This window comes from Doryrhamphus excisus, chromosome 1, assembly GCF_030265055.1.
Source record: "Doryrhamphus excisus isolate RoL2022-K1 chromosome 1, RoL_Dexc_1.0, whole genome shotgun sequence".
Lineage (NCBI taxonomy): Eukaryota > Metazoa > Chordata > Actinopteri > Syngnathiformes > Syngnathidae > Doryrhamphus > Doryrhamphus excisus.
This window is the reverse complement of record NC_080466.1, coordinates 22,978,503-22,986,317: the sequence shown is the minus strand read 5'-3', so window position 1 is coordinate 22,986,317 and position 7,815 is coordinate 22,978,503. Positions and strand designations below refer to the sequence as shown.

General features: G+C 52.4%; 5 non-coding genes across 5 annotated transcripts; all 5 read right to left on the bottom strand.

Moving 5' to 3' along the window:
• Positions 1 to 4,864: 4,864 nt before the first annotated feature.
• Positions 4,865 to 4,938, bottom strand: trnai-aau (transfer RNA isoleucine (anticodon AAU)). Its single transcript has one exon. It is a non-coding gene; the product is annotated as a tRNA-Ile (tRNA).
• Positions 4,939 to 5,715: 777 nt separating this feature from the next.
• Positions 5,716 to 5,787, bottom strand: trnap-agg (transfer RNA proline (anticodon AGG)). Its single transcript has one exon. It is a non-coding gene; the product is annotated as a tRNA-Pro (tRNA).
• A 416-nt stretch (positions 5,788 to 6,203) lies between these two features.
• On the bottom strand, positions 6,204 to 6,277 carry trnan-auu (transfer RNA asparagine (anticodon AUU)). Its single transcript has one exon. It is a non-coding gene; the product is annotated as a tRNA-Asn (tRNA).
• Positions 6,278 to 6,866: 589 nt separating this feature from the next.
• Positions 6,867 to 6,940, bottom strand: trnai-aau (transfer RNA isoleucine (anticodon AAU)). The gene has a single exon. It is a non-coding gene; the product is annotated as a tRNA-Ile (tRNA).
• A 283-nt stretch (positions 6,941 to 7,223) lies between these two features.
• Positions 7,224 to 7,297, bottom strand: trnan-auu (transfer RNA asparagine (anticodon AUU)). Its single transcript has one exon. It is a non-coding gene; the product is annotated as a tRNA-Asn (tRNA).
• Between the last annotated feature and the right edge of the window lie 518 nt (positions 7,298 to 7,815).

Genomic DNA, 7,815 nt, shown 5'->3' with positions numbered 1-7,815 from the left:
CCTGAAGGCAGAGTCGCGGGCTTTGGGGAGGGAGCGGACCTGGCTGGTCATCCAGGGTTTCTGGTTTGGAAAAATCCGGATGACTTTGTCCACAGACACAGTTCCCATACAAAACTTGATATAGTCTAGTACTGTCACTGTGTATGTTTCCAGGTCCTGATGTTGAAATAGGTCCCAGTCTGTGTGTTGGAGGCAGTCCTGAAGTTCACTGAGTGCATTTTCCGGCAATGTGGTGATGATCTTTTTGGTGGGTCTGGATCTGCGTCTGAGGGGGGTGTATGCAGGAGTGAGCAGCAGGGAGAGATGGTCTGACTGTCCGAGGTGGGGGAGTGGTGTTGCTCTGTAGCCGTGCTTTATGTTTGAGCAAACATGATCAAGAGTTTTTGGTCCTCGCGTTGGACACTTGACATGCTGATGAAACTTCGGGAGTACAGTCTTTAAATTGGCCTTATTAAAGTCCCCGGCTATAATATGAACGCCATCAGGGTGGGCCCGCTGATGTTCATTGATGACGTTCAACAGGAGAGAGAGTGCCGTGCTAGCGTTAGCATCCGGTGGGATGTAAACAGCGGTGACAATCACAACAGTTAGCTCCCTCGGGAGAAAATACGGCCGGCATCTTACGGACATGTACTCAATGTCAGGGGAGCAGTGAGTCTCTATGATCTTGCTGTTGTTGCACCAATCCTCATGCACGTAAATACAGACCCCCCCACCTCTGCTCTTACCGGAGTCCTCTGTTCGATCCCAGCGGTGTAGAGAGCGGCCGGCTAGCTGCACGCTAGCATCGGGGATCGTCGGTTTGAGCCAGGTCTCCGTGATGATTAGAACACAACAGTCACAAATGTAGCGGTTTCCCTCGAGCTGTAACTCCAGGTCGTCCTTTTTGTGGGTAATGGATCTGGCGTTGGTGAGGTACAGGCTGGGCAGGGGTGGCTTATGTGGGTTGTTTCGTAGCCGTAGCAGTAGGCCGGACCTGCGACCCCGCTTCTGCTTGCGCTCCCGACGCCGCCTGCGCCTCTTTCCAGACCCGACAACAATCCACGGAGCGCCCGGTGGTCTCGCTAGTTCGTCTGGGATGTTGTGTCGACGATGAAAGTCTCTGCAAACTGCCAGTTTGTGTCGGTAGCCGATGTCCACAAGGTCCTGTTGGGTGTAGTGGTGTAATGCCGATGTATACGTGGATAGAGTCCATAGACAAACACACATAAAATAAGCAAAAAAGCACTGAAAGGGAGAGCCGTGAGCCGCTGCGTCTGTGCGCGCCGCCATCTTTGATGTGGTGTCAATTGGCCAAAGAGGAATTCAAAACAGAGGCTCGTGGACCATGAACAATTTTATGGTAGCTGGAGACTTCAACCAATGAAATCCATCCATTTTCTGCACCACTTATTCTCATCAACGGACTGTATTCCCCACCTGTTACCAGCATGGGGACATTCCAACCCAAGATGACAACATACTGGACCAGGGACACAGCAACTTATGTGGCACAGACCCAGTGTCACACTGCCCTACTTTTAGCCACTTTAGCAGCTGAAATATCTCAGGTGGGAGGGCGTTATACTGAAGATCTAAAGGTCCCTGGTTCAAGCACGGTTTTCAGCATAATCCTGATTTGCATTGTGACTTGGCAAATAGTTTGGAAAAGGGACCTTAACTTCAAAATCCCGCCCATCCAGCCAACCTTGAGTTCACTGAGACATTGAGGTGAGCCTGAGGTTGGCTCAGTTGCTTTCTTCACAGCTGGCTTTTAAACCTTTCAAGCCTCATTTCCAATTGTGATTTCTTGTTTTGTTGAAAAAAAGCCCATTATTTCTGGCACATGTTATATGAACTACAATTTTCCCTCCAAAGGAGAAGTCCATTTGGACAATTGTCATTCTGCCCCCACTTTGGACACATCGTCGTGATTCATTGTTTGGCAACTGCTTTGTGACCTCGCCAGTCCTCTTCACAGCCCATCCCCCATTGATCCCCATTCACATGTAAAAGATCCCCGGTTCGAAACTGGGTGGAAACATAGCCGTTCAATTCCTACTTTTACAAAAACATGGGAACAAGGACATGTGCTTGATCTCTGAAGGTGTATACACAAGCATCTGTCCCCAGTTTGGACACAAAATCCATATTTCCCAGATGACTGATTGGGTGCATCACTGGCCTGCATGGAGGGGCTGTGGTGTCATTGCGTGTGTGGCAAAGCGAGCGGGGTAGGTAGTTTGCTGACAACGCCACCTGGGGACTTTCACCCCAGGATGTAACAGGTTTCATCAATCACAAACTCTACATTAATCCCCCAAATCCCACAGAACAAGATCGTGATTTACAATGATAAAAGTAGTTATTTTATTAAACGATTATCTTAAAATGAGTGACAAACCATGAATAATACAAATAAAGTGGTGATGGGAGGAGTCAAAAACAAAAGAGGCCTGGGCTGGGGCTTACCACGACAGCGGTAACATAATGGGAGGGATCCAAACCACACTGCATCCGTGACTCAGTAAACCAAAAGTGGGAAAAAAGGGGACCAACAGGGAAACCGCTGCCGCTCTGGGCCCTCAGCACCTGCCAATGAAAAAGAACATCCTTAAAAGCATAAAAGCAAGGCAACCCTCACACACACTTCAGTAATTAAAAGTCAATTTCAAACCAGCTGACGCCCGGGCTTGCCCTAGGGTCATGGTTGGCGCTACCTCCCTGGGTCTGTCCTGGGTCGCGGGCACCAACGTGCCCTTGGGGGGGGGCGTTCACCGGCCTCCAGGCAGTAGGGTCCGCGCTGCTGGTGGCCTGAAGTCTACGGTGGTGGCTTGGGGTTGCTGTGCTGTGGTGGCTGCTGCGGGGACCGGGCTGTGTGTTGGGAGGGGGCCTGATCCTGCTCATGGGGACATGCTCCTTGGAGTGGGGCCTGCTGGGGGGACGGTGCTCTTCTGGGCGTTTGGGTGTCTGCTGCCACTGCTCTGCTGCATCGCTGTCCCTGTCTTTGCCCATCCCCAGTCTTGCCTTAGGGCTCGTCAGGGATGGTTCTCCGGTACGTGGGTGGAGCGCTGCTGGTTCTGGGGGCGGGGGGGGGTCGGCCCTTCCGTTGGATGGTGGGGTCCGTCGGTGGCCTTGCGCTGGTCTTAACTCCTCGGCTCTGGTGCTTGGCCTCCCCATGACTTGGAGCTATGGCTCTCCCTCACGGGGGTGAGCTGCCCGGCGGGTGTCGGCCGGTGCGGTGGAGCGCCTTACCACTCGCCTGCACGCCCCCTCCGCTTGCTCATGTGCGGGCCTCCTCCCCTCGCCCGCTCCTTTGTCTGCCACACTGCCGTAGCCCCGATGCCGTGGTCGAGGGGAGTCTGGGGGTGCTATCCCTTGGCGGTCCGTACCTCCCTGGGCTCGGGGCCTGGTTGTGGGTCTGGGACCCCTGGGTCCCCCGCCCTGTGATGCCCCAGACGCCCAACCCGGGGACGTCCACAGTGTGTGCTTGCGTGTGTCTGAGATTTTATGTATTTATTGTTTTAAATACTTAGATCAATAATGATTAGTTTTATTATAATTATATATATATATGTGTGGGTGTGCGTGTGTGTATATGGCTATATAGATATACGGGCGGCCTTGCGGGGGTCTGGCACAAGGCGTTCCATCTCTACCGCCCGGTCCTCCATGGGGCAGTGTGCCCGGGCCTCTTCTGTCCTGGCCGGGGCGGTCCTGTGTTGGTAGTCAGGCCTGGGGTTACCTGGGGCGGGCCGGGTCCTGCTTCCTGGGGGTGTGTGGGGGGCGGGGTTTCTTCTTGCTCCGGTCCGGTCGCTCCAAATGCGCATAACAAAAACATCAAATAACGGCAAATAAAATTTCATGGTACAGGAAAGTTGTAGCCAACACCTTTCCTGACACAGAGCAAATCTGTTTAGCATGTAAGGGCATTTAGATCAACAATACTATCTGCCCCAATGGCTGGACGGGACAAGAAAAAAAAGTCAATTTCAAGAGGGGCTCTGTCAAAGAGGGATTCAGGTAACCCTCTATGGGCTCACACTGACACTGTTGCAGCCGCGGTGGGTGGGGATGACTGGAGGAGGAAGAAGAAGTGGAATGAAAGAGGCAGGTCCCGGGATTGACACCTCCAAGATCGAATGAGGTCTTAAACTGCCCACATGGACAAGCCAAATATCAGCAAAGGTTGAGCCAGTCACCTGAAGGTTAGATTTTTGATCTGAGTGTCCCGGATTCAAGTCCCTGTTCAGGTGACCAGTGACAGGGTCTCAGGTCCACTTGCAAACGCCTCCTTTTTGCCCTCCTTTGCATCAAATGTTTCCAGCTCAAATCAACTAACTCATCCTTAACAGACCGCATTCTCTGTGCTTGTGGTCGAAATTTTGCTTCTCGGACAACGGGGTCATCTGCCCCCATTGATCATGCAGTCACGGTAGGCGAGAGGTTTGCCGCTGCTCTGCTTTGCCATGCTGTTTTCTTTACCTTTCCCCGGTCGGTTGGCAGCCTTGATGGGGGTGTTTTGCAGTTGACTGGGTTGTGCGCTGTTGGTTATGGGGCCTGGGGGGTTTTGGGCTTTTGTCGCCGCCATGCTGTTTTCCTTGTGGTGGTGTACTGTTAGTTGTTGTCAACGGGGGCTTTTGTCGTTTCTTCACGGTCCGCATTCTCTGCACTCGTGGTCTGAAGAGGATAATGGGGTCCACTGCCCCCATTGATCTGCTCCTTGAGTCTTGGTGACCAAGAGGTTCTTTGCCGCTCTGCTTTGACATGCTGTTTTCTTTACCTTTCCCCGGCCTTGTCGAGGGTGGGTGGTGTGATGTCGGTTATGGGGGCCGGTAAGTTGCCGCCCTGGGCTTTTGTTGTTCCTGGAGCACATAAAGAAGAGTGGCTAGTACGGGGGTTGAACCCGTGACCTTGGCGTTATTGGCACCACGCTCTGACCAACTGAGCTAACCGGCCACTGGACACCATTGCAATATTTTCTGTTTTTTTTAATTTTATGTACCCCGAAGCAGACTCAATCGGTACGCTGGGGTCTGAGGGCGATAAGTGGGTACCTGGTGGACACCTTGTTTGTGCTCTTGACAGGTATTTCGGGACAGTTTAACAATTGGCTTTTGATGGTGGAACAAGCTAAAACAAGGAAAACAAATTGTTTAGCGCGCCTGGGAGTGGGCCCCTTATTGCAAATAGTTCCCGCTGTCATTTCCGCCGAGTGTCCCTGATGAATACATCCACTGCTCCAGAAGCAGCCTCGGCTAATTGTCGGCCATTCGCCATAGCGCACCCCGAGGTTACAGAGGTCAAAGGTAAGCCCATATTCAGCAGCACACTGGCGAAAGGTAAATTTATGTGCATTACCGTTTCCACAGGTTCCCGATTGGTACAACCCGGCATTAATATCTCTTGGTGTAATTCTACCTTACAGATGGATGCCTTCTTCCGGCCGATACTCAGGGCTGACCTCTGGTGGTGGTGCGGTGGCACACGGTGCAAACGTCTCCTTTTTGCCCTCAAAATACAAGGGCAACAGGACAACCCCTAGGTTCCACCAAGACTTGAACTTAGACCACTGCATTCAAAGTCCGGGGTGCTAACCATTACACCACGGAACCTGCAAGGGTACAGACAGCGCCGGGCCCTGAAGTACATCCTGTCAGATTACATTAGCGTTGCTATAACTTCTCTGATGGTGGTGTTCTGGGAATTGTGTTGAAAGGTAGTTCGGGGGAGGGAGGGCTTGTCCGAGAATTGAACTCGGGACCTCTTGCACCCTAAGCAAGAATCATACCACTAGACCAACAAGCCCCTGCTTGGGCAAATACTTACCTTTCCCCGGTCAGTTGGCGGCCATGATGCGGGTGTTTTCGCAGTTGACTAGGTTGTGCGCTGTTGGTTATGGGGACCGGGGGGGTTATGAGGGGCGGGGTGTTGTGGACGAGGGCTTTTTTGTTCCTTCACGGTCCGCATTCTCTGCACTTGTGATGTAAAATTTTGGGTAGAGGATAATAGGGTCCACTGCCACCTTTGATCTGCTCCTTGCAGTCTTGGTGACCAAGAGGTTTGTTGCCGCTCTGCTTTGACGTGCTGTTTTCTTTACCTTTCCCCGGTCTTTCGGCAGTCTTGTCAAGGGTGTTTCACCGGTGGGTGGGGTGATGTTGGTTATGGAGACCAGCGGGTTGTCGCCGTGGGCTTTTGTTGTTCCTGGAGCAAATAAAGATGGATGGTCAGTATGGGGGTTGAACCCGTGACCTTGGCGTTAATAGCACCACGCTCTGACCGACTGAGCTAACCAACCACAGGACACCTTTGCATCAAATGTTTCCAGCTCAAATCAACTAACTCATCCTTAACAGACCGCATTCTCTGTGCTCGTGGTCGAAATTTTGCTTCTCGGACAACGGGGTCATCTGCCCCCATTGATCATGCAGTCACGGTGGGCGAGAGGTTTGCCGCCCGCTCTGCTTTGCCATGCTCTTTTCTTTACCTTTCCCCGGTCGGTTGGCAGCCTTGATGGGGGTGTTTCGCAGTTGACTGGGTTGTGCGCTGTTGGTTATGGGGCCTGGGGGGTTTTGGGCTTTTGTCGCCGCCATGCTGTTTTCCTTGTGGTGGTGTACTGTTAGTTGTTGTCAACGGGGGCTTTTGTCGTTTCTTCACGGTCCGCATTCTCTGCACTCGTGGTCTGAAGAGGATAATGGGGTCCACTGCCCCCATTGATCTGCTCCTTGAGTCTTGGTGACCAAGAGGTTTTTTGCCGCTCTGCTTTGACATGCTGTTTTCTTTACCTTTCCCCGGCCTTGTCGAGGGTGGGTGGTGTGATGTCGGTTATGGGGGCCAGTAAGTTGCCGCCCTGGGCTTTTGTTGTTCCTGGAGCACATAAAGAAGAGTGGCTAGTACGGGGGTTGAACCCGTGACCTTGGCGTTATTAGCACCACGCTCTGACCAACTGAGCTAACCGGCCACTGGACACCATTGCAATATTTTATGTTTTTTTTAATTTTATGTACCCCGAAGCAGACTCAATCGGTACGCTGGGGTCTGCCACCTTTGATCTGCTCCTTGCAGTCTTGGTGACCAAGAGGTTTGTTGCCGCTCTGCTTTGACGTGCTGTTTTCTTTACCTTTCCCCGGTCTTTCGGCAGTCTTGTCGAGGGTGTTTCACCGGTGGGTGGGGTGATGTTGGTTATGGAGACCAGCGGGTTGTCGCCGTGGGCTTTTGTTGTTCCTGGAGCACATAAAGATGGATGGTCAGTATGGGGGTTGAACCTGTGACCTTGGCGTTAATAGCACCACGCTCTGACCGACTGAGCTAACCAACCACAGGACACCTTTGCATCAAATGTTTCCAGCTCAAATCAACTAACTCATCCTTAACAGACCGCATTCTCTGTGCTCGTGGTCGAAATTTTGCTTCTCGGACAACGGGGTCATCTGCCCCCATTGATCATGCAGTCACGGTGGGCGAGAGGTTTGCCGCTGCTCTGCTTTGCCATGCTGTTTTCTTTACCTTTCCCCGGTCGGTTGGCAGCCTTGATGGGGGTGTTTCGCAGTTGACTGGGTTGTGCGCTGTTGGTTATGGGACCTGGGGGGTTTTGGGCTTTTGTCGCCGCCATGCTGTTTTCCTTGTGGTGGTGTACTGTTAGTTGTTGTCAACGGGGGCTTTTGTCGTTTCTTCACGGTCCGCATTCTCTGCACTCGTGGTCTGAAGAGGATAATGGGGTCCACTGCCCCCATTGATCTGCTCCTTGAGTCTTGGTGACCAAGAGGTTTTTTGCCGCTCTGCTTTGACATGCTGTTTTCTTTACCTTTCCCCGGCCTTGTCGAGGGTGGGTGGTGT